Here is a 27,312-nt window from a genome sequence, read left to right as displayed (position 1 = left end):
GTGAAGAGCAATTTCATGACATTGGAAACTGTGTAAAGGTTATGTAAGGACTGCATGCAGCTGCATATAAATCCTCCTTCTTTCTCTCTATGCCCTGTCTTCAAAGGATCAGAGTTTTCTTATGTTGGGATGTTTGCAGTGTTACACTGTGCTGATTTTCCTCTCAGTTATCAGACTTTAGATTTCGATTGAAATTTGGAAACTTGTTTTTTTTTTTACTTCTATCATTGGTGGATGACCTTCAGTGCAGTCCCAGAGGATCCACTGGAAATGAATTCATTGCACCTGTGTTTACCAGGACATACAATCAGTAACACGTGCTGCTTAGTGCGTGCTTAACTCAGCCTGAAGAGATGTGAGAAAAGGCATCTGGAAATTCTTCTACATTAAGAAAATGAAATGTCAAATATCTAATAGATCTCAGGTATCCTCTTTAAGCCTCCAGTCGTTTACCAATATTCTTGTTGTTAAAGTGGAAAAACTGTTGTTAATCATTAAATTAGTGGTAGTTTAATGAATTTCAATCATTAAAAACAAACTAGGCCTGTAGAGTCTTATTTGTAAGCAGTTTAATTTAAAAGTATATGACAGATAAATCATTTATTGTTGACGTGGTGTATGCTATTCACAACCGTAGCAGGGCTTTACACTCTTGAGCTCTGTTTTCAAAATGCATTACAAATGACAGATCAATTAAACTGTTTCAAATCCGATCACAAAACAATGAAACCGTTGGTTCATGTGCACGACAAATGTATATATTAGGGATCAAATGGGGCAAATAAGTTAATTACAGGAATGACAGGATACTGCTATACAGCCTGTGTCTCTTTAATAAAGAAGACACTTAAATGTCATTATCAGATATGCCTATTTAGTCTGCAAGCATTAGGGCTGATTATGACATTAGCAGTACGAACAGCCTCACTGGCCGCTTTTAGACCTCAGGTCTGATCATACTTAAACTCAGACACCTTCATTTGCTGACTTGATTGCAGATGGATTCCACAAAGCATCAAAAGAGACATGATGGAAACTTCCCAAAAAAGAAAAATCTGGTCTGTGAACAGAGCCAGGAGTCTCGTTAAACAGTCTAACTGATGCACAGTGGGCAGGTTTGTAACACTTACAGTACATGTTTATATGAATATGGCCATCTGCAGACCTAAGAAGATCACTCAACACAAATTAAATATCTGACATTGAAATATTTTTCTGGCACCCTTTTTTCCATAACACTTTGTAACTAGTTGGCAGTAGTTATTTTTTTAAAATAAACATATGTTTGGGATGATGTGTAGTGAAGGGTTGGTTTATTTGAATTGGAAAACTGACAGGGTGAGGACAGCAGATGTACATTAATTTGAATAACCGCCTGCTTTGGTGCATTATCCTACTTATTACCTGGTTACCAACTGATTTAAACAAGTTGACACAAAAAATTGATTTAAGGATGATCTTATTGAAAACAGTTGCCTTGCCTAAACTGAAGGTTTCCATTAAAAGGTACGAATCAGATAAGGTTAATAAGACTTCTGCTGGTTTGTCAGCTGCAGGACCTTTGTAGTTGACACACATTTATAAACATAAATGAGGCTAAAGGCTCAACTTTGTTAAGCCTTCCTTTTTAGAATGCAACTAGGATGGCAACTGGTGTTTTTGCCACAGTGTCAACAGGCAGAGGTTAAATTTGCTGGACTTCTTTTCGCAGATTGCTTTGGTATGATGTGTGTGATCAGGTTGTCCCCGGTGTCACTTTTGTTGTTGAGAATGAATCACATTATGGGGTTTTGACCAATCAGAATCAAGTGGTGTCACAGCTGGGTAATAAATATTGATTTTGAAGGCAAACTGTAATTTAGATGCTCTACCTCAAGTTTATGTTAATGAGACTACAGGGAAATTAAACATCCCATTATTTACAGAAACTGAATTGTTAAGGTTGAAGGTGACATGAATCAAAATAATGAGATGTAGGAGTTAGTGGCAGCTAAATCCACAAGCAAACACATTTCTGGGTTGGGTGTAGCTCTCATCTTTTTACATGTTTTCAGACAAATTAAATTTTTTGATGCACTGTTTTACAGAACTAGTGTTACAAACGTTTTCCGATTATTACTAAGATTCATTCACTGAATCAATTCATGATGTGTGCAGTTTTAAATGTTTAATGAAAGTAAAAATTGGATAATGGCCCACATGATTTTTAGCCCTTTTTAGAGGATAAGTGTTCCGCAGGTCAGGTGGAAAGGTAACCATTAGGGAGAACCAAGTGGATACAAATGGTTTATTCAAAAAAAGTCAACTGGTATCTGTGAGTTGTTGTGTGGAGCTGGTCAGCCAGGATTTTTGCAGAATGAAGTGGACTAATAATTATATTGTAATGTTTATGGTTCAAGGTTGAAATGTGTTCCATGTTCCAAAAGCTGATAAAAGTGGGAGTGTACCAAACCCATTAAGAGACAAAAAATAATAGGTGCATACATAAAAAAACAACACAATAGCTCAATAAATCTTAATCTTAACATATGATAAATGAAGCGTTTGGTTATTATTTCAGAATGATGAATCAAATATAGTGTGTACCACTGCATACAAATAGTTTAATTCTTCTTTTAATAAATCTTGTGTTTCCTAACTTTGGGAAGTAAACAGCTCTCTGGATAGGTGTCAGTATAGATCCTCATTGTCCAGTTATTGATATTTGTCCTAAATATAAAAAAGGAAATATACATTTCCTAAAATAATGGAAAGTTGAAAAGTTTCAAACAACTCTGAAAAATTATTTTCTTTACCTTTTAAAATGTAATTTTTTTGCTCCTGTTATATTCTTTTTTTTATTACAAATTGCACCAGTGGGTCTATCTCTCTTATAGGTCATTCTTAGATACCATAACAAACATGACTATGCATTAGTACTTTTAAATAATGTGGTCTCAATTAGAGATGATGTACAGAGAATGGGAAGTTATTCAAATTGGAATCCTGACAGAATGAGAAAAGACCCCTCCATTTCACACCGTGGTCCTGCTCACTCTGATTGGTGATTGGAGCAGGGAGTTAAAACATAAATGAGTTACAACTTTTTAACCTTAGTGCTATCATCACTACAACTTATGGTTTAAGTTACTTTGTAGAGATCAGCAGCTTAGATATGCGCTCAGCTGCTCTGCTGCTGTTTCCTTGAATACAGGACAGGATGTTGCTCCACTTTTCCCTATCAGAGATGGTTGGGGTCCAGCAGCTCCTCAGGCTGTTCTCACATCTGTGTCCACTAACTGTCATTATTTCCTCACTCTTGAGTCAGCTTGAGACAAACACTCACGGTTTTGCCACAGTGTGAGCAGGCAGGGGTGAAAGGTGCCGGACTTGGGGTGGCTAGTCCATAGGGACTTGGCCTTGGAACAGGAGGGTCACTGGTTCGAGTCCCAGTATGGATGAAGTTTGGCAAATGGACTGGTGGCTGGAGAGGTGCTGGTTCACTTGCCTGGGCACTGCCGAGGTGTCCTTGAGCAATTACTGTAAAAACTGCTGCTTAGATTCAACTCAAAAAAATTATTCTAATTTTTCATTTGATTTTCCAATCAAATTTTGGTAGTTTAGTGCACTTCTTTGTATTTTAAGTTGGTAAAACTCTATTATACTTAGTTTACTCAATGCTAAATAAATTAGTAGATGCTACTAGGAAAAGCCAAAACAATAACTTTAGCCAAGTTAGAAATGTCAGCACATTAGCCACAGCAGATTTATTTATATTTAGTATCATTCCAATGAAAAATATAAAAAAAACATTTGAATTAATCCATGTAATCAAATATGTTAATTTCAAACTATTCTTCCTTTCCTTTTTTACACTACTTACAATAATTAGCTAGCACTGCTATAAACAAAATGAAAGAGATATGAGAGATATACATTTCCAACATTTATTTAACTGTGTAAACATATACAGTGACACTGAGTTGGATCCATGTGAACTTTGATTCCCTTGGTGACGATGCCTACTGTGTCTGGCTCACAACAAGCATAGATCTTCATGCTGTGCATCTTGAGGTCCTCGTGCACATTTGACTGTGCTACACCCTGCATGCCAAACAAAGAGAAATAAATTAATAAGAAATTCAGTCCCATGTGTTGATGAAAGATTCAAATACATTTAATAGAATAGTAGGGGTGTAATATATTTGTAACGACATATTCGGTATGCACCTCTCTCTTTGAGAGATACAAATCTCACAGACCTCACGACTGAATGTGTAAAATAATGATGATTTCATCCTGAAAAGGATTTATGACCACATCAAAAGCCTGCATTTATGTGAGATTGTGACTGTGAAGTTGACACTGATTGAGGATTAACTTCAATGCTGCACGTCTTGCATGCCTCACGTCATTTCAGACTACTGGTTTGAGACTAAATGATAATTTCTCCGAAAATAAGCATCAACAACCTAGAAATACCTGCTTACTACTTCTGTGCAAATATTTTCGGTCTTGCTAAATTAGCAACAAATTAGCAATGCTGATGAGAGTCCAGCCACAAGAATAATGGGCAATTTATTTGAAATGCCCGCCATTGTTATGGGGGATCAACCAGAATTGGGTATTTCACACAGCCGAGTAATAACTAATTTGAATCCTTTTCTTTGTTCAACATGTGTTGCACATGTAAATGCTATGAAGGGCTAACAATCACCACATAATCTCATGAACCCATGAACAGAAATCTCAGCAGCAGCAAATCTAGTTGGTTGACATAATCAAAGCTCCTCTGTGCAATTTTCATCTGGTAAAGAAACAGACTGAAATCAATACTGATGCTTATTTGTGACCTACAGAAGTAAACAGGACCACCAGCAGAATTTTATTTTTAATTATTATTTGTATTATTTTTAATTTTTGTTGAATGTTTTATCTGACTGTGACAAGAAAGCAGGTGTAGATTTTTCACGGGGGCGCCAAAATGAACCCAAACTGAAAGTTCCTCTCAGGAGCTCTAAAGTGAATGAATTACTTGATTTTCATTGATACATAAAGCAGCGATTGTTACAACTTGTAAGTCAGCTATATAGGGAGGTTAACTTCAGAGAAGAAGTTAGAAAAGCATGTTTTTTGTCGAAATAATGATCCACATCTTAGCATACTGAATATTTTATTCATCAGCAGTTTGTCTGAACTCTACAAGTCAAACACTGCTCTTGATACTGTGCTGCAATTACCCTTGAGTTGCCTCAGTTGTCCACACGTTGCCTCTTTGCTCCACAAAACTCAATTTCACAAAAGTATGAGATATTGATTCCATACAGATGCAGTCATGTCTGAGCTGTTACATTAAGACTTGGTTAATCGCAGGTCTAGAGAGAGTACTGAATGTGGAGAGTATGAGCCATAAATCTACACCTCCCCTGCACCTGCAAAAAAAATCCTCCACTAGCTCCACTCTGCTGATGTATTAAAAGCAACCAGGCGTAAACATCTCTTGATGGACTTGGGGGAGTGCAAATCAAACTTCCCTCTCGTTCAGTATGTAAAAGCACAGAGCTGCTGCAGCTTGTGACGCATATACTAACCTTTGTCACTGAAACAGAAACAGCTGAAACACTTTAATTCCGCACAGGAGGAGTCTCAGCCCTCTGTGACCTCTGAAAAGTGAAGTTTACCCTGCACAGCAACACATTACATGTGTTCAGACTCCTCCACCTGTGTCGGTTCAGGAGCAGCACGGCACTGGCAGGGTAAAGGTGTGACATTTTGCTCTTGCCACAAATGTAAGACTCGTGAAGGGTTAATAAACTATTGTGCTCTGTTATATATGTTGCTGCTGGATTAGAAAATAGAAGAGGAAGAGCTCGTCTTACTTATTGCACTTCCAGATACCTCTTTCAGACTTGCAAGTTTTGGTGGACGTGTGAGTCTAGGTCTATGGAGGCAGGACATGAAATCAAAATCCAACTGTGAACTCCGCAGGGTAATGTTTATGAAATGACGACAGATGAAGAAATAGAGACTTATACTGGCAGTTTCTGCATTTATATCAATGCTATGTATAAACTGACAACTGTGTAGACATCTCCACTGTTCTCGTCTTAAAATGATTCTCCTTCAGAGTACTTATTCACCCTGTAACATGCCTGTTGCATGGTTTCACATTGGTTGCATGATGTAAACATGATTAAATACAACCTGCTACTATAACTCGCAGTGATTTTCGGAATATTTCTTGCTGCCGTCTTTCATTGGCACCATGACTTCACAGAATTTTACAAGGAGAGAAGCTGGCAGGAAGAAGTCTGGGTGATGATTTCAGCTGTTTGCTTTCACATGCAGAATTGTTTGTTATGTTTCAAAGAGTTGGTGCAGATGTGAATACAGATTGCAGACCTGCATGTTCAATCAACAATCCTAAAGTGTTTTCAACATTATGAGACAGAAAGAGCCATGCAAACTTATAAATGAGAAAGCTGTCCGTGCTGATCAGTAGCATTTAAAGGCAAGTTGTTATGACAAAGCAACAGGGATCAGCATTCATCCATTTAATAGGGTATTGTGGGTTGTTATTCAACAGCATTCTTTTGTGTTTTGAGGTTTTGTTAAAGTAGAGAATGCAGGTGTTGTGGCTTACATTCAGACATCTAGCACAGTTAGAGTGGACCTTACAGACTGTGGTAGTTGTTGGTAAGAGGAAAAAAGTCAGCTCAAGGACTTATATTCAAAGTAATCTTGAAATCACACAAAACCACAGGAATAAACCTAGATAGCTGACTTTTGGGAAAAACAGATGAGAGTAAACTCCATTTCTAGGTGTGCAGCCAAAAAAAAGTGAAAACCAGTTTCCCTCAACACACATGAATGTCGGTGCTTTATTGTGTTCAAGTGAACATGACTACCTGTCTGTGAAACTGTTATGCTTCTCCTAGTTAGCTTTGGTAGCTAATAATGACGTTCAGGTTAGAACAAAAATTTACTGAATGCAATAACTGGATATTTTGGGCCTTCAACACCAAATATATTAGATTTTTATTTTCTTTGATATTTTTGTCATGTTGGTCATTAAGATGCAAAGATAATTTCAATAATTATAACATAATATTTTACTTAATGCACAGTCCACTAGAGCTTTGTGTATCAGGGTCCTAAAAAACACCTTAAGGTGCTCAACTATGCAAGAAGTAGGCAAAGAACGTTGGGCAAAGTAGCGTCCAAAAGGAATTCTAGTGTACTGACTTTTTAACCAGTCCTTATAATGTGCAGCAGGGTTGTTGGGATGGAAAAGGATACATCCCCAAGTAAACTCTTGTTTTGAAAAAAAAACAATCCCCTTCATAGGGCCAGTCTAAACTCCAAAATAACGTTTTCAATTGCCCTACTCCTCTTCTGTTCACATGAACTTTTCAACTAGTACCACTGAAAATAATCAAATTATGTATTGCAAAGATAGTACAAGAAAACATAGTCCAAGGTGTTTACTGTGGATCAACTCTTTGCAGCAAGAAGTGCTCATTAGGTTTATGAGAAACTGCCTTGACCCTAACATTGTTGACAGGTTGCATGTAACTATTCTTTCAGCGTAGCCACACCCTTATAAACGATCCGCTTGATCATCTATTTTACTCTAATCAGACCAGAATTAAGAAAATGAACATTGTGTGCTGAGTTTGAAAGATCTGGGAACATTTTTAAACATTCAGGAAATGTTTACTGAGGAGGAAGGACCATTGTCTCGTATACTTACAGACAGTATATATCTTCTTGTTCAAGGAACTTCCACTTTTGCTCCTCTTTTAAAACCAGAAGCCTTGCCTTTTGTACACAGTCTTTGAGAGACTGTAGGTCGAGGTAATTCCAGCCTTGTTCATATTCTAGATTTACTGCAGAGATGAGGTGTGTCAAGTCAGGGATAACTTGTAGTGAGCAAGTTTATACAGCACATTGGAACACCTATTAGGTTTCTCCTACCTTCCCATGATACATTATCCAGCTGATTGCAAAGCTCCTTACTCAGTGAATCAATCATTTTACATCAAATGTTGCTCAGGGGGGAATTATATAGCTTAACAATGATCAGATTTCATTTAAATTTTTCATTTCATACTAACCGTTAACTCTGTAGCCTTCTTAAGATGAGATAATTTAACTATTGTTACTCACATTAAGACTAGCATTTCCAATGATGGTGGAGTAAAACAAGGAGTCTGGCACATTTTCTTTTCCGTCTATGAGTCCTTCAACACAACTTTACCCCATGCCAAGTTCTGTTCAGTGTTAACTTCATCTTCCATTTTCACTTGTCTTTGTTGTATCCTAGTTTTTGTCCTTAACCTCTCCTACCTTTTATCACTGTTTCATTTTCTCCTTCTATTACCGTAAATAAACTTAAGTCCAATTAACCAGACTTTGTTGAGAGGATTGATACAGTATGAGTACCAAAGTCTGCGTTTACAGCTGTATCCACAACAGTATCTTCGCAACAGCCTGTTATCAAGATCAAATAGACTGTTGCGAAGCAGTACTGTTGGTGCTGATTATCATCCACATGCTCTACACAGACAATGTCTTTAATTACATTTTGCTTTTGCATCAATCTGGATCAGAGATTCATACCTGGCCTGTAAAAAATGGGCCTGTAAGGTTAAGCTTGATCAGCACAAGTTAAGTCGGATAAAAAAAAAAAGGGCATTGATTTTATGGAGAGTTCATAATGAACAAGTAATAGAATAACAACTGTGTGCCCTGTTGAGCTTGATGCATAATAATAGACCTGGATGTTCCATATTCAGGAAGCAGCAATAATTGCATTACCAATCTGCTCATTAGCTGGCTCACAGACTACCCTAGGTCTCACTTTTTAAGAGTAAAAGTGTATTCAAATTAGAGCTACCACTCCAGACAGCAAGAAGCCTTTATCTAGTGCTGTGGCATCCCTACCATGCTGTGCATGCCTTTCAAGGGGGGAGATGATAGAGCCTGTAATCTATCACAGAGAATATTAACCACTTTCCCCCAGCAGAGTTGAAGAGGTGAACTACTTCCCCCAAAGGGATCTTTTCAGCAGGCTTTGATATGGATGAAAACATTAATCTTTTTTTGTTGCATGAGGATATCGAGGATATCGATTAGGGCGGACTGAATGGACAGTCATACGAAGGATGTCCTCTAAAGCTGCAGATGGTTTCTGTCCGTTTTAGCGTTAGCATTAACAGGGATTATTCTTTAGAATACTGAGTGTGTCTGTTTCTCCACAAAGCAGGGTTAATTAAGCCCCATATTGATGATTGGTTTTATTAATGAGGGTGTAGATAAGTGGGACCCCCTCAGCATTCTTTAATTGTAATAGGTGTGGGGGGTGGTATGAAATGACTTATCCTGCCTCTGTGTTCATTTCCAAAGTCAAAAACCCTGATTAGCCCCCCTGATTTTAATTACTCAGGTTTCTCTGTGTTGGAAAAAGTCTTCTAAATGGCTTTGAGTCGATGCAGCTTTGAACTGTTTCACATATGCATGTTTGAGAGAATGCTTCTGCTGGAGAGGGGCAGCAAGAAGAGAGAAAGTAAGAGTGCAAGCTCAGCCCTGGCCCACGCTGGAGTCAGATGGAATCCATGCAGCTCATTAGTAGTATTTCTGTTCCTGAACAAAAGCAGGGGCTAAGAAATATTGTAATTGATTTCCACACTGGCTCACCCAGTCTTCTTTTAATGAATAATTACTTCAAATGAGCAATGAGCAAAGAACTGAGGCCAGGGTGGTTATTTTTATACAAAGAATTAATTTATTTCATTATTTCATTGCTTTTTTTTTCTTCGTGAGTGCTGAAAACGTTTCTAAACAAGTGACACAGATCCATCTATCACTGCAGCGCTGACAAATGAAGCAGAGGAACGAAGAGGACGTGCTGCAGCTAAATGTCAGAGGGAGACATCAGAAAATACAAGCCAATTAGCTGCTCTTCATTGATCTCATTGCTCCGAGACAGACAAAGCTCAGACACTTGTTCATGAAAGTGATACTTCACTGGGGAAAGTTTGCATGGAAAATAACCAAACTTCTTTGACATTGCTTGGCAGTGTCAACACTATTGCTTATCTGGCTGTGCTAAATACTTGATTCTGATTGGTTAAAACCCCACAACAACTGTAATTCGTGTTCAATAGCAAAAGTGAAGCCAGACAAAAAGCAGCAATATGACACGTCAAATCAAATCAATCTGCAAAAATAAGTCCAGCGCATTTCACCTCTGCCTGTTAACACTGTGGCAAAAAAATCCCCTCCTAACATTTGAGTCCTGCCTCATCTTGTTTCATCAGAATTGTTTCATTAGAATTACTCATTTGTAGCTCATTATCGTCTCGTCTTCATCATAGAAAAGAAAGTTGTTGATGAACATTTGTTTTTTGTACAGAGCAAGACCATGTGTGACTCAAAAATACCCAAAACTTCACCATCCCTTCTGGATTCATACTAACAAAGAGGCAATTCATACATATTAAGTCACTCTCACCTGTGTCTCTGAGATTTTCATTCTTTTAGAATGATGAATGTGGGAAGGCACTTTCTTGGTCTTGAGCCACCAGAAAAACTTTTAGAGCCTTTGCCTTACTTCCAGAGCGAGGCTATTGGGCTACTTGAATGGCTGTCACATTATCAATCATGTAAGGACATCATGAATCATTCAGTCCATCTTGATTGAATTTAAGAAATGTCTGCTAGGGTTATATTGAGTGCCACTCAGGGACATTTCCAGGGTTTTAATCTCGCTGGCACGGAGCCCCCTTCACCCGCCAAGGAGGAGGGATTGGATGGAAAAAAATGATAACTTTAAGAGTTCCAGGAGCTGAGCCTTTCACGTGGAGAGATTTCTTCCATGTAATACATGCCAGTTCAAACTGAGGTTTGATCTGAAGAAACTCCAGACAAGAGTAAAAGTTTAAAAGGAAAACAATGCTTTTTAAATAGCATGTCAAAATCTTTCAGACATTTAAAGGGGACTTTTTATTGATGGGAAATTTCAAAGGCTAACGTTTATTATCCATGTGTGTTATGATGCCAGCCAAAAAATATGTCCCCAGGTTTTCACCTGTTTATCTACAATCTATGATGCTCAAACCCTTTAATAGTAGTCCCTAGTTTAGTAAGGTGTATTGCAGCTCTTCTGGATAATCCACAAGCACAACTGTTGATCACTTTCAGAGGGACTACGTCATCAACAGAGAGAAGTTCCACTGAACCTTTTCTGTTCATCTGTGATGAATGCAAACACATCATAGCATTCATTTTGGTTCATATTTAAATGTAGTGTATATATGTAACAACTGCAATAAAGAGTTCATACAGCTTCTGTGCAGCCCAACCCAAGTTCCAAAAATAGGCTATATGAGAAGTGCATGTAGCTCTAGTTACGTCACACACAGATTAAAACCTCACATTTGGCTTTTTGGTAATTCTTAACTTTAACTTTAACAGCTGTGTCAAAGCCTGAATTTATGCCAGTTTGGTGCTATGTTAAAGAGTATATTAAATGAGACATTTCACAGTTTTGATTGTCAAAGATGACAATGTAGCTGAAAGCGCAGTGACCTGAATGACCGTTCTTGCCTGTCACTACATTCACAGTTAGGGACCACTGTAAAAGTGCGTCCCAGCCCTTTACGTTATGAACACAAGTGTTCATAGCACATTTATTTGAAGTCAATGTAATTCAATTAAGCCAAGAAAGACTGTCCGGTTCTTGTATGGGACAAAGGATCTTTCCTCCATATTACTACTTTTGTCTGAGTTTAATGAGCTTTCCTTACCTTTGTAAATCAGCAGGGACAGAACAGCAGCATTGCATTGTGGGATAGTGCAGGCTAAATTATCCAGCTAAGGTTAGGAATCGAGATATCGCAAGTAAAAGTGTTCCGAGCATATTAACCTGTATTATTTTGAAGGGAGAAAACTTTTTGACTTAAAGTATTGACTAAAATGTGTATTTTTATTGACTAAAAATAGACTGTTTTAAGTTGTTGTCATCACAGGCATTTCTGGAAATAATGTGATTGGACTTTGAAAAATAAATAATAAATACAGTTAGTTGATAACTTTTAATTACATGAAAGTTAAATCACAGTGAAGACAGTTCCTCCTGCAGGCCTGGTCCTCGGGCAGCAGTGTTGTTTGCTGTAAACTGTTCTGTCCTCAGATACCTGCAGTGAACCAGACCTCAGCCCATTTTTATGTGTGAAGCAGCGTTGCCGTTTGACCTTTCTGAGACCTGTATGAAAGCGTGCATGGACTAACCTTATTAGCAGCCCTTTTTTCTGGGTAAACTTTTCAATCCTGAGGAATCTGGACGGATGTGGTGGTGCCTTTGCAGCACAGCTCCACATGCAGAGTAATGGAGGAGGATTGGTAATCGGGTTGCCGAACTGACAGTGGGCAAGTGGCAATCAAATGTAATAGAACGAACCTGAGGATCAATACAAGTCAGTGATCGCAGACAGACAAAGGTTGTTTAGTAGCAGGCAGCACTAATTGAAATCAATGGCTAATCTGATGACAGTTCTTAACCTTTACACCTCTGAGGATTCATAAACGGATGGGAATCACGGCGGAGCAGCAGGCAGGCTGCTGTCTCTTTACAATTACTTTCCCTGCAGCACCATTGTTTTTTCTGCTGATTCACTCTTTCTGAGGTGCCTAACTAGCCATTCAATGAGGTTACATCGCAGAGGATCAATACAGTACAGTACTAACACTTTGGTTTAATGGTGGCTCTGCTGCATGTGGTGGACCATCAATAAAACCCATAGAGGTAAATAAATATGCATGCAGACATCTCATTGTGAGAAGTCTATACTTCACATGGAAGGTCATTCGGCTGATGATTGATTCATTCACTGAGGATGTAGAAGTCTCAAATAGACCATTGCATTTGAATTTCATTCATATAGATATACATGGTTCAAGGGAATGGAGTGTCCATCAAACAGGATTGAACCCAATCTACGTGCAATTATGCGCAATGCCCTTAAGAGCGATGGTTAATTGATCAAGGAAGCCGGGGTCTGCTTTGTATGGAGGATGGAGCCACTATTCAACCGGCGTGACAGCCTGAGAAAAGAAGACGAGACTCAGACCGGACGTTTTAATCACCAGATGTCAATAACCAATCAGGCGGCAGGGCACAGACAGATATCACAGTGAGTTGTCACAAACAAATTGTCAAGAAGAATCATAAGAAAACGTTGGAAGATGAGTGGTCGCTGAGTGCAGTGTCACTTTCAATTGAGGGATCCTTTTACTAAGCAATATTTCATGTTTAAGGATCACAGCAGTTTAAAGCACAAATACCTCTCTGGAGTGGGATTATATTTTCTATGATTGCAGCATTAATTAGCTGCTCTCTGCTTTATTTTTAATATTCAGTCCAATGTTCACTCAAGAGCTCCTCTCAGCTTGAATTGTAGGTGAGTAGGAGTTCACTTCAAGAGTGGTGTGGTGAGATAATCACCACAGAGGGTTTAATGTAGCTTAAAAGAAACAGTACACATAACCAAAAAGACGCTATATACCTTAATGATTGAACTTCCTCATGCTTTGTTGAATGATTCGTAGTTGACCCTCGTGATTGTGCTCCATTTAAATGCAGGCGTGGTATTCCAATCTGTGGGAGTAAGAGCATGCTTGACGTGTACGACGGTTAAACACAGGCTCAGAATAATGTGTTGGATGGAACTTTATTGATCGCCCTGTGGGGAAATTAGGTATGCAGGCAATGCAGGCCGGTGTTCTGTCGTGCCTTCCTGGTGTCTGAATCAAAGAGATTTTGTATTTAGACAAAGCAGAATCTTTCATTTCTTCATCACCTCTGAAGTCATATTTTCAAACAAGACAAGATATTTCATTTGCGCAAGCTGTTGCTTGGTGATGGCCAGCTCTCGACAAGGTCTTAGAAAACTACAAAAGAGATGTGCATTATACTATCAAAGTAGTTGGTGCTTTCTTGTCTCATTTGAAATCAGAACAGTGTGTCTGTATTTGAACAAGGCTTTGATTCATGCACAGACACACTCCCTGATCCCCCTGCTTAATCCTTCTATTGGTTGGGACAAGGACACGTTGACAATTTAAGACCTCTTCACTCAAACTCTCTTAAACAGTCCTGTTGACCGATCACAACATAGTCTGTAGGATTTAGAAACATGTTTTTAATTAATCAGCTTGTAACAGGCATCCCAACTGGGTAAATATATCCTCAACAGGCTGACATTCACTCAGAGCAGCAAGCAGATCTGTCAGGTGATATTCTTGAAAGTTTCAGCAAGTTTGTCTAACAATGTTTGTGTAGAGGGAAGTGTTAACAGCCCCAAGTGGGATTATCTTTTTAGTTTTATACACCCTTGCAATTTTACTCTGGGATGAATGCAATTTGGCAGTGATTATAAGGAAAATATGAATGTCCTTGAATGAAAAGCTTTATCTAAATTTAATTTCCAGTCCTCATTTGTGCGGTATTAGGAAGTTAGTTTATGTATTATAAGCTTTTCGTAAGATTCTCCTTTCAATTAACTGACACTCAAAGACTATCTTCATTCAGCTTGTGATTATTCACAAATCATCAGGGGGATGTGTAGCCATCTAACAGGTTTTGTTGTTCTTGTAATGTGCATCAAATAACATTTTTTATCCAGGAAAATCCCTGGAAATCATTTAGATACTGTGATACCTTGAAGCACATTTAATAATGAACCTCTGATTAATTATGATTTATACAGTCTTTACAGAACAAAAGTATTACACAAAACATTTTCCAAACTTATAAGGACATTTCAATTAAGCTTGTGTGCTCAGTCATACAATAAAACACTGAAAAAGCAATTCACCGTCGTACTTCCCAAGGTACCAATTTTCAAAATGATGGTTACCAACAGAGCGCAACAGGAAAATGACCAAAATGGGAATGAATACTTTAAAAGTCAAATTACCTGTCTTTTTAAAAGTGTCCTTGGTCATTTGAGTGTGTGCTTAAACTCTACAACCTGCCCTGTTACTGATCGTTTTCAATGATAAAACATTGGTGAACTTTGATGGATGTGGATTTTAGGAGTTATTCTTTTCCTTTCAAGTGGGGTTGTATGACATTCTCGTCAAGAGTAAGTCTATCACACATAGTAGTGGTCGATCAGCCCAGCCTCTTTGTTGAGAAACTTGCTGTTGAGCTGGCACTGATGCTAGGCTATCAACTGCTGCAGACAAGATTAGCCAAACTACACAGTTCTGCTAATTTCAAAAATTAGAACCTAAACATGAAAGTCTCTCAGTTAACAATCCCTTTGGGAAATTTCCAGAGCTTTACTTTGCTGTCAGAAAACCAATCCGCAGACACAACACATACAGTCATGGCCAAAAGTTTTGAGAATGACACAACTATTAATTTTCACAAAGTCTGCTTTTTCAGTTTTTAGAATGGCAATTTGCATAAACTCCAGAATGTTATGAGGAGTGATCAGCTCAACTGCAATTAATTACAAAGTCCCTCTTTGCCTTGAAAATGAACTTATCACCAAAACACATTTCCACTGCATTTCAGCCCTGCCACAAAAGGACCAGCTAACATAATGTCAATGACACACAGGTGTCACACACATTAACACAGGTGTGGGTGTTGATGAGGACAAGGCTGGCGATCAATCTGTCATGATTGAGTGACTGGACACTTTAAAAGGAAGATGGTGCATGACACCATTGTGGTGCATATGTTAGCCTGCAAAACTCGGCCAACATATGCTTTTTGATGTGGGAGAATGACATTTTAGTAACTGATGTAGCTGTAATAGTCTGTCTGACATTGATGAGCCATTGAAAGTGTGTGTTAAACTGAGAAATGAGTGCTAAAGGCCTGAAATCTGAGCAGAGAAATAGTTGAGTCACTGGCATTGAACAGAAAATGTATCAACCACCCACAAATGAAACACCGTCATGACAAACATGAGGCAGTTAAACGCTTACATATTTCCTCGTAACCTTTTCTCATTGAAAGAAAGTCCACTGACGTTTTCTGCTTGTGCACAGCTTCACATTCACACCTTCATGCAATTAACACCCACATGCTGTCTGATGCAATCAAAGCTCCATGCTATCCTGCTGAGTGCGGGATGCCTTGCTCAAAGGCCTCTTTGTAGCAGTGGATTCACTTCTGCTTCCCTGCGTTCAGCTTGGTTTAATTATCTTTAATGCTATAAAATCCAGAAACCAGATATTTTTTCTGCTCTGAAACTGAAAGACTTAATCCTTGGTGTGAGCTAACTGTAGGATTTTTAATTTAATGTCACCACTCAAGAGGAAACAGTGTGGTTCAAATAGTTCTTTTTAGGTTTGTTTTTATTAGTAACATATTGTGTCTGTATTAGATATTACAGCTCAAGAGAAACAAACAATATGGAGTTGAACAGAATGAGATTGGGTGCAGCAAAGGGCCAAGGATTGAAATGAACCATGGCACTCCACCAACTGCTTACTTTCACAGTTATTGTAATGCCTGCTCTAATTAAAAGGTTCCTCTAAAAAGCCAAACATGCTGTTTTTTTAACTTTCTCCTCATTGAATCAAAGTTGGACAGAAGACTTAAAATGTGAAGAGTGAGCTACCACATATATTCACATTTTCAACAGGTTTAAAGTTTTACCCTCTTCATGTGGTTAAATAATCCTGTGATGTAACTTCTTAAGTCAAAGCCGACATCAGGAGGTGGTTAAAAATGAATAACTCGGCTCATCATTGAAGTTATTCTGCAAGAGCTTCCAGTTTGGATATGTGAAATACTTCCATGTCCCTCGTGCCTGCAGCTCAGTGCTTCGTGTGTTCTGCTACAATATTCGTTGTCTACGTTTATAATGTTCTGCATGGTGAGCATGGGTAGGGTGTGTACAGTGTAGGATGCACACACATTTAGCTTGTTTGCCCACGCTAATTGTTTGTTGGTTCATACATGTGTCTGGACACAATCCATGATCCTTAATTTTCCTCTCAATTTCACAGCTTAGAGCGGTTTCCACTTCAAGTTAAAGATGTGCTAATTAGCAGTGATGGGGAGGCTTAGGAGGAGTTTTCCTTTCAAAATAGTAATACAATTCCACAACAAACTGGTGCAGAAAAATACACCATGTTCCAAGAAATAAAGTGTTTTGATGCTGAGTTTCATCATGGAAACCATGACCTATAGTAGATAGTATAAATAGTCCCTTTTTGCGATTGGGACAAGCAAATATAAAGTCGACACCATAAAGGAAAGCCATGTAACTCGCCATGTTGTCAATTGGAAATACTGTGCGGCTAGTAACTTCGGAAACCCACTAGCCACAGTGAGCAAAATAGCTGATGTCAAGCCGTGGCTTCCAGATTGTATATGTCTGATGTCTTTTCAGTTGCTGATCCATTGGGGGGCGATCAACTTAACCCACCTGTTATGTTCGTTTCTTAGGGACAGCAATAATGTTCGTGGGTTAACTTGACCCCGGGCATGTTTAATTATCCAGAAGTGTCACAACTAAAAAAATCCCAATAAACATTTTTAATCTCATTATTAACTCCATTACTAACCATTTAAATCAAGATTTAGTGGAATGGTGTTCTTTAATCCTCACAGATCATGGTTCAATGAGGATAACTCACTCGTTTTTTATGAAAATTCATGTTAAAGCTTTTTTGAATGTACATTTGAAAGACCTAAATATAAATACAATAGTTTTACATGACATAGATTTTTGTTTATTTCATTTTGATTTTTGATTTTTTTTTTTTTTATGAAGTGATGTTGATAAATTAACAGGAGACACCTCTTCTGTCACATGCTGCCCATATTTTGATGCTGTATTTAGCTGGCTGGAAATGGAAGGAACCTCTGAATGCCTCTAGCCTTTCATCCACTGCGACATTAGGGCATGGGTTATAGAGTAGTGGAAGTTGCTCTACCCACTTGTCCCTCACTGTTCTAATGGCTGACAGCTTGTCTCTATTCGATCTCAGCTCCTGCAGTCAAATGCCGAAGTGTCGTTGGGCAAGACACTGAACCCCAAACTGCTCCCTCAGTTGTTCAGCGGTGTATGAATGTCTAGAATAAGATTAGCTAATACTGATGGTCCCGTACTATAGCAGCCTCTACCATCATTGGGTGAGCGAGTAATGTAAAAGAGCTTCAAGTGGTCAGAAGGCTGGAAAAGAGATATATTAGTACAAGTCCATTTACCATTTACTATTTATCATGACCTGCTCAAAAGCTGACTTGATGTCTATTACACGAGTCACTGCTATCCTAGTGGCTCTGTCTTTATAATGTTTTCTGTAGACAGTTTTGCCTGACGTATATTTGGGATGAAGATCGCTGTATTTCCCCATTTTTGATGTGAATGTCTGCTTGGAGGAATATAAATATCGGTTTCCTTATTTGGTTCATAATCAGAATCATCAGACTCAGAATTGACCACAAGATGGTCTTCATCTTCAGACACACCCTCCCCTCTTTCACTGTCATGATCAAAGAGGAGTGCAAGGGTTATCACCTGTTTACTTCTGCTGCTCATTTTTTAAAGCTCTGACTTTCGACTCCCTAACAGCTCTTAATTTAGGATCTTTTGAAGCCGTATGTTTTACCTTAACTTTGCAAAAAATGATGGTTTGTGTTGAAAACCCTTTTACGTACACTGTTTTTATGAGAAGCCTTATAATTGCCCAATTTTAAGCATTTATTCTGTTGCAAAACCATTCTTATCTTTGTTTTGTATTTTAATCAAACTTTTTTTTTGTACAAATGAACAAAGAACTGCAAACATTTCCACAGAACAGAACCAGAACCAAACTCAAGCAAACAGAACCAGAACCAAACTCAAGCAAACAGAACCACAACCAACTCAAGCAAACAGAACCAGAACCAAACTCAAGCAAACAGAACCAGAACATAACTCAAGCAAACAGAACCAGAACATAACTCAAGCAAACAGAAACAGAACAGAACTCAAGCAAACAGACCCAGAACCAACTCAAGCAAGCAGAACCAGAACCAACTCAAGCAAACGGAACCAGAACGAACTCAAGCAAACAGAACCAGAACCAAATTCAAGCAAACAGAACCAGAACCAACTCAAGCAAACGGAACCAGAACCAAACTCAAGCAAAAAGAACCAGAACCAAACTATAGCAAACAGAACCAGAACCAACTCAAGCAAACAGAACCAGAACCAAACTCAAGCAAACAGAAGCAGAACAAACTCAAGCAAACAGAACCAGAACCAAACTCAAGAAAACAGAACCAGAAACAAACTCATGCAAACAGAACCAGAACCAAACTCAAGCAAACAGAACCACAACCAACTCAAGCAAACAGAACCAGACCCATCTCAAGCAAACAGAACCAGAACATAACTCAAGCAAACAGAACCAGAACCGAACTCAAGCAAACAGACCCAGAACCAACTCAAGCAAGCAGAACCAGCACCAACTCAAGCAAACAGAACCAGAACCAACTCAAGCAAACAGAGCAAGAACCAAATTCAAGCAAACAGAACCAGAACCAACTAAAGCAAACAGAACCAGAACACAACTCAAGAAAAATAACCAGAACCAACTCAAGTAAACAGAACCAGAACCAACTCAAGCAAACAGAACCAGACCCAACTAAAGCAAACAGAACCAGAACCCACTCAAGCAAACAGAACCAGAACCAACTCAAGAAAAAGAACCAGAACCAACCCAAGCAACCAGAACCAGAACCAAACTCAAGCAAACATAACCAGAACCAACTCAAGCAAACAGAACCAGAACCAACTCAAGCAAACAGAACCAGAACCAACTCAAGCAAACATTATTAATGTCCTCAATGCAGTTTGGCATTGAGAAAAACCAGATGCCTCAGCTTGGATGGGATACACAGCCTCCCCTCCATCACCTATATCCTATATCCTCACATGTGATTGGCCGCATGGCCGCCATGCTGACCAATCAAAACAAAGTTCGCTGTGAGCAGAGCTGGGGCTGAGCACTGTGAGAGCTAAGCAGCGAAAGGAAAAAACTGGGAGCCGGCTTACTCTCGATGGAAGCCGGCTCTTCTGATTCACTATAAAGCATCGGCTCTCAGAGCTGCAGCTTTTGATCATGACACATCACTACCCTGCTGAGAGTCCCCTCAATGTGGGTGGAGTTTGCCCACAGGAACAGAGAAGGTTCCCGTCAAAAGTCATGCCAACACCTCTATTCTCGCACTTTACAGATGAGGTCAAGAGATAGGGAGAGGGTGTGCGTGTGTGTGCGTGTGTGTGCGTGTGTGCATGTGTGTGTGTGTGTGTGTTTGTGTACGTGTACATTAGTATTTGACACTTCTGACTCCTTTTAGCCTCCACTTTGACTGCCGGGTCAAATTGACCCACGAACAGTATCTATGCAATATAAACATGCAGGGGGGGTTGCAAATATGTGAAAGGAACCATTTTTATTTTATATGTTGATTACGCTAATTAAGGCAAGTAGAAGAAGTTTCTTCCGACACAACACTTTTAACAATTTTTGGGGGATTTTTGAACTTTGAAATGGGTCAATAAGACCCTGAACATAACAGGAGGGTTAAAACAATCAATCAGTTCCTCCATTATTAAGATTTTACAGTTTTTGATAACAGTGGTTGGGCTTCCTCCTCTGAGCATGACATCTGAGGAAAACGGCTGCGGTGTGAATGCCTGCATTCCCAGCATGTTTGTTTTTTTAAAATTGTTTGACTGCAGGCTCACCCTGATGTGGCAGATGCTGATGCTTATACTCCCACGAGCCCTGTAAATTATATGTCTGCTCTGTTGATTTGTCATGGTTGCAGGGAGATAGGCATCCATTTTGCATCTAGTAGCAGAGATATGCTCAGTTTCATCTCAAGGAGATACAAGGAATTGTCTTAGTAAATGTCAGACAGACACAGGCCTATTTGAAGCAGGAGCGGCCCTTGTATTTTAGCAGACAAACAGGTTGAGATAATGATGACTTCTCCCATTGGGCAGAGATAAAGGGTAGCAGCACTGGTCTTTTGAAAAGAACACAGTGTGAAGCACCAGAAGTCATCAACTGGAATTACACTTCAACTTGTATTTCTCACTCCTTTTAGGTTGTGCCAGGCAATCAACCAAGTGAAGGGACAAAGCACAATCGCAGCACAGACCTGCACTTCTTTACAATCAAGGGTCCAACTCTTGGGCTCTTCAGCAGTGTCAGGCTAGGTAGCTGAGAAAAGTTGCTTGATTCTGGGCACAAAACAATAAAGAGTTGAAATTGGGTGGTAGTGGCTGTGCCCTAAAGGTATAAATCTGTTGCAAATTGTCTCTTCTGCTGCATTTCATTACTGGTGGGAGACTGTCGGATGATGTTCACGAAAGACAGAGAAATAGGTCATGATACGACATTGTGAGCATGAGAGCAAACAGTTACTGCAACGGAGACATGATTTGTCCTGCCAGACAATTACTGAACAATGATGAACACAGATGGATGAATATATCAGTCATCATTTCCTTGACATATTCCACTAGCGGATTATCAGTCACCTTTTCACTTGATTTCTCCGTAAATTTAGAGGCTCTGAGTGCATGTGTTTTGGGTGTGTGTGGGAACAATGCTTCTGGGCATGAAGGTTTGTGTGGGTGGTTGTTTGTTGCGACTGTCTCCGTGCCTGTCACTGTTTCAGTGTAAGATGTAGATATCTTTCCAGTTTACTGAGAAATAAAGCACATTGAAACTTTATTTTACCACATGGATTTGTGAGGTTGAAAGTTGTTTCCTGAGAGGGTGGGATGATGAGGTCTCCCGTCGCGGGAAAACACACAGAGCCTTACAAGCCTGAGATGAATCATATCATCGTATCAGATTCAATAAAGGAATCCAAAACAAAGAGGCATTGAAAACAGATGACTCACTCTTATTGAAGGAATTTGGTATTGTTTATTCTAAATATAGCAACCCGTGACAAGAAACACAAAACTCTGAAGGGAATGTTGTGATTATAAACTGAAAGCAGATGATAAAGCAGTTTACCATTTCAATGACAACATAAAGAGTTGTTCAGAGTGTGCTTAATCAGATACAACTAAGAAGATACCAATCCACTATCAGTGTGATAGTCTTAAAATAAATTGCAGCATATTGCTAACAATCAACGTTATCCTCATTATCATTGATGTGTGTTCTGGTTTTGGTTAAACTTTTCGGTAAAGGAGTGTGAATGCAACAAATGTCTTTGTGATCCAGTTTGACAGTCAGCCATAGGGCTGTCAGTAGAACACCTTCATTTTAATTCATTTATCACAGAAAGAAATAATGCATCCAAAATATAACACCGATTAATTGCGCTCTAATCATTTGTAATTGTCTAGCAGCTTCTTAAACGTGATTTAAAGAACATCTTTTTGATTTAACGTGCATTAAGTTTGTTATTTTATTCAAAAATGTCATTTGTGATTGAATAAGAAGTCTGCTCTAGGTCTCAATCCCTCTTTTAGCTGTCATGGTTGCACACACACTTTACTGAAAAACACACTCCTACACATGTCTTAACTCTAAAGTCATCAACTGAGTTGAGACTTTTTTTTTTGCAAGATAACATGACACCTATCACTGTTTCAACAGCTTCTAAAAAGTCTGATGTGATTCAGAAACACCATATTTTCAATTGCTTTGATGCGTCATCAACAACAAGACCTCAGGAGAACTGTTGTTGATGTAGTATCACAGGAATTAGTGAGACCTGTGTTTGTGCAGTGGGGAAGGGACTTGTAAGGAAGACAAGATGATCAGATTAAAGCAGTTTGTGACTTATAACATAACCGGAGAAGCAAACAGTTCGATTTGAGAGAAGAACTCAGAAATAACCATCCTGAAACAGGGTAATGTAGTAAGTCTACCTGTCACACAACACTTCTCACATCATTGATACATGTGATTAAGTGTGATACATTAATCACAAAGCCAGTAATTAATCCCTTCACAGCGCTATGAAAATACAGATTTGGATACAATTATTAGCATGCCAAAAATCTGATGTTAAGGTGTTATGTCTCAGTGAAATTTCAGTATTCATTTTCATCATTGCTAATTATCAAACAGGGAGGGTGAAGTTGAGGTAGTTTGTCAGATTCTGACATCTATCCAATTTACAACTTGGAATTAAGCACCAGCAGCCTGTTTCACCAGCTGTGCGTAAGTTCAAACGTAGCCTAGTTTGAACGTAATTTCTCATTTAGGATGGAGTTTACGCTCTACTAACGTTTTGGGCGTTGCACCAGCTGAGATAGTTCCAACGTGAGCCTAAGTTGCAACTTAATTCTTACACTTGGCTCCTAGTAGGTGTAAAGTCCTCCGTACAGTATATCGGCTGCCATGGCGCGTCGTTCTGAAAAGTGGGAGGATGAGGAGATACAGAGGGTTCTCCCAGCTATATGACGTCTGCAACACGATATCTGCGAGAGATTAAATCCTTTGGAAAAATATGATGACCGAGATTTGCCCTACTGAGTAACATATGTTGTAGTTGATCATTTTACCACTCAATGTCACTTTTATTATACACACCGTAGATTAAGGCTTTAGGCTATAGTTATCATTACTTTTGTTTGTTTCAGCTGTCGGTCAGTTCTGAGACGATTAGGCACGAAAGATAACAATCGATAACAATGCATCAAAATTGGTGCATTCCTCTGATTGGCTGCTGGAAGTGTTTACATCATATCTGCGACAATGATTTGGTTAGTTTGGACGCTACTGTCTACTAGTTAAGATAAACCTTACGTCTCTGTGGTGCAACCAAACAATGACACAACTTAAGTTACAAACTAACTAGTTTCAACGTTTGGTTTAGTGTGGACTTTACACCCTAATTTAGGACACAACTTATGCACAGCTGGTGCAACAGGCTGCAGGAGATTATAGGGATCGAGCCTCTCATCCTGAGTATGACATCACGGGAACATGGCCACCTTGGGGATACTCATTATTTTGCTCTTAATATCCCTGATTTCTATTTCTATTTTTTTTTTTTTTACTAGTTTCAGTAACAAGGCCGGTTTGTGTGGGAGAAGAAAAGACCTCTTCTGTGAAAAACTTTGCAAAACAGGTAAGCAGTGCAATAATCCCAAAAGTATCACTCTGCTTTCTTTTAGCAGCAAAATGTATCACACTCTGTGAATATCTGCCGTGGAAAAAAGGCTGTTCCTTCAGGGTACTGTAAACTCTCTTGTGTGACACCTACCCTCTTCAGTGGTAAGAGGCATTAAAAGTTGCGTAGGCAAAATGTCAGTCTTGTTGTTGATGGTCTTGCTTGCTCCTGTAGGTCATAAAGAGGACTTGACTATTGATTTGAGTCTGTTTCATGACCAGTCAACAAATCCTCATAGGAGCTTTAAGATTAAATGAGTGTCTCAAAACAGGCCCAGCTAACGCTAGCTGCTCAGGTAACCGCCTCTCTGGGCGTGCTGTGTCAGCCAAAGTGAACAAAGAACACTGTTTGTTGGTTTTTAACATGAAAGAGATTCTTTTTTATTCTTGGATCACTTTACCAGAAATCAGCTGTTCTCCATTACTCTCTGAAACTCCCATGTGAAGTAAGCAATCTGTCGACTCCTTGGCTGCAAAAAGAAAAAGAGAGGGCAATATCTTATTTATTTTTGTTTGTGAGTGCATAATTCATCTTTTTCTGCTCGTTGTCTGCGGAACTAATGAGTTCCTGGCAAAGCCTTTATACATCTGAAGTTGAAACAAAGATCTGAAACAGCTCTGTTAGCGATTCTGTTTGTTTTGTTTTTAAACTCCATTTCAAGAGTGACAAGTTTATTTCTGAAGAGGGGGAAACATTACGCTATCCAATACTTCATCCCTCGTACAAAGCTTTATTGGGATTTCTGATATAGTATTGAAATCTGAACATTTATTTTATTATTCTCAAGTGTTACCTTTAGCTCAGTGCACAAAGTATTAACATGTCACTTCATCTTCATGACTACCAGCAACTTTTTCGTTAAAGTCCCTCCATATGTTGTCACTCGTTCCCTCAAAGACAGCGATACTAAATCAGCCAGTCGTCAACTAATCTCAAGAGTGGATCAGAATGTATAATTCATGTCCGAGTCTGGAGTTTTGGATGTTTTCGTCCACTGCCAGTCCAGCTGGATGAGCAGTGGCACGCGGCAGTGGAATCTGACAGTGAGTGCTTTTTGCTTTAAAATGGCAGCTCTGCAAGAGAAGAAACGAACCACCCTCGGGGAGCTGATACTCTCATGTGAAGTAAGCAATCTGTCGGCTCCTCGGCTCTAAAAATAAACACCAAAGAAAGGGGCAATATCTTATTCATCTCTGTTTGTGAGTGCATAATCCCTCTGTTTCTGCTTGTTGTCTGCAGAAGTGAGGAGATCGTCATAACCTGCAGAACAGAGCATCGATTCTGAGAAATATTGCATTACTCACCCCGAGTGAGCCAAACGTCTAAATGCATCAGATTCAGAGAGGGGGGCTGAATATTTGAAGGACTTTCATACCACTTCACTCAAATCCACAGGATGGAAGAAATTTCACATTACGATGATTGAAGATGATGGCTGAGGCAACCTTCCAAATTCTAGGGCAGTGTTTTGTGAGGGTCGACTTTGTGACTGACAGCTGCTAAAATGACTGTGTTTCAGGAGAGAGATGAAACTCATATCATGTTATAAAGTCCAGGTATTAAGACACATTTATTAAATATCACACTTTAAAATCCTTATTTACTGTATGGATTGTGAAAAAAAGTTGTTAGACGCAGATAAAAGTGTGTAGTGTTTTATGTATATGACTTAAAGTCCAGCTCCATCTTCAAATCACTTTTTTAAACTACCGGTGTGGAATCAAAGTGCTTCACAATTCATATAAAAACAGATTGAAAAAATGTAGGTATCACATTGACATGCACAAGAAATGAAAACAAGAACATAAAAGAGGGCAGGGGAATGCCAGTTTCGCTCAGTGGGTAAATTGCACGCCCCACTTACAGAGGCTACAATCCTGGAAGTGGCGGCCTGTAGTGTAAATCCAACTCTCACTCTTTTGCTGCAAGTCATTCCCCACTCTCGGTTTTCTGTTCCCGACTCAATCCACTCTCTTATCTTCTCAATAAAAATGCAAGCATGAAAAAGCTAAATCATCTTGAAGAAGGTAACACAGGAAGGTGTCCACATGAGCAGCTTTCCTTCAGTCAGATTAAAATCATTCAGATTAGAGATCCAGATGTCACTGTAATCACATTAAGTAAAGTGATCTGATTAAGATGTGCATGTACATACATCAAGCATTTAATCTGAATAAAACCATTTTGACATGCAGGGTTGTTTGGCTGGTCTAATGTGCTGAAATAAGCAAAGGAAGTTATTCCTCCCATCTGTTCTTCTTGTTAACAAACACTGCTGTTGCTGCGTCATTGTGCAAAATGTGTTACAAGTTGCTGCATGCCTCTACATATTGCTCCTCCACTCGCCCTTGCACTACATCCTCCTCCCTTGCCTTGTCTCTGACTTTGGATCTCTGTGTGTTATTGGAATTTGTTTTTATTTGCTTGTTTGTTTTATCATTGTGACATTTGACAATTCCAAGTTCTTTTGAAGTCTGCAGTAAAAGAGTTGTGTTAAGTCAAGTAGAGTGGACACGCTTAGTAATAACAGTTCCACCCATAGCGACTGCATTGGGTGGTTAGATGGCTAAAGATGTGAATATCAAATGGCATAAACCAGCCCTCTCAATAGTGATGAAATCATAGACTGTTTAAATAATGGGCGTAGTATCTGTGACATCTCCCATTTGTGCCTGAGCAATGTTTTGAAGGGGTTTAAGTCTCCAAGCCAACAGCTATGTGTTCCCGCCTTTCAGTCAAGTCAGTCATGTCCTTATTTGGGCAAAACTCGTAATCTTAATATCTTCTGAACAATCGTGTATGAACCCCCACCCCCACACACACACACACACAGTGTGTGCCATTTTTTGATTCACCAACATGTTTATTTCTGCTGCAAAGATCATCCTTTTTTGAATTGGTGTGTATGTGATTTCCGGTGTTTCTGTAGCCAGCCTCAAGCAGATGCTCGATGAATTGCAGTTTATAACACTTCCGCATGGGCTTCATATTTTGAGACCGGAGGTTGCTGCTCAGATGAAATATCTTTCTGAAAGGTTAAGTGTCCCGTGTCAACTCAGCTTTCAAAATCGAAGTCTAACAGTTCATCAAGGTTGTACTTTGCTGAGCTTACAGAGATTTCACACGATAGGTTAAAGTTTTACCCATAAATTAGATTA

At 39.1% G+C, this 27,312-nt stretch overlaps 1 long non-coding RNA gene across 1 annotated transcript in view; it reads left to right on the top strand.

Moving 5' to 3' along the window:
- LOC117815958 overlaps positions 1-26,293 on the top strand; it is a 53,494-nt gene extending 27,201 nt beyond the window's left edge. Inside the window, exons 2-4 of the long non-coding RNA XR_004631881.1 lie at positions 24,045-24,112; positions 25,226-25,278; positions 25,394-26,293. This is a non-coding gene — a long non-coding RNA (uncharacterized LOC117815958). The remainder of the gene's footprint in view (positions 1-24,044; positions 24,113-25,225; positions 25,279-25,393) is intronic.
- The last annotated feature ends 1,019 nt before the right edge of the window (positions 26,294-27,312 follow it).

The sequence above is a fragment of the Notolabrus celidotus genome, chromosome 7 (genome assembly GCF_009762535.1).
Source record: "Notolabrus celidotus isolate fNotCel1 chromosome 7, fNotCel1.pri, whole genome shotgun sequence".
In the NCBI taxonomy this organism is placed as follows: Eukaryota; Metazoa; Chordata; class Actinopteri; order Labriformes; family Labridae; genus Notolabrus; species Notolabrus celidotus.
The sequence above is the reverse complement of the archived record's forward strand: the minus strand, read 5'-3'. Positions and strand labels throughout refer to the sequence as shown.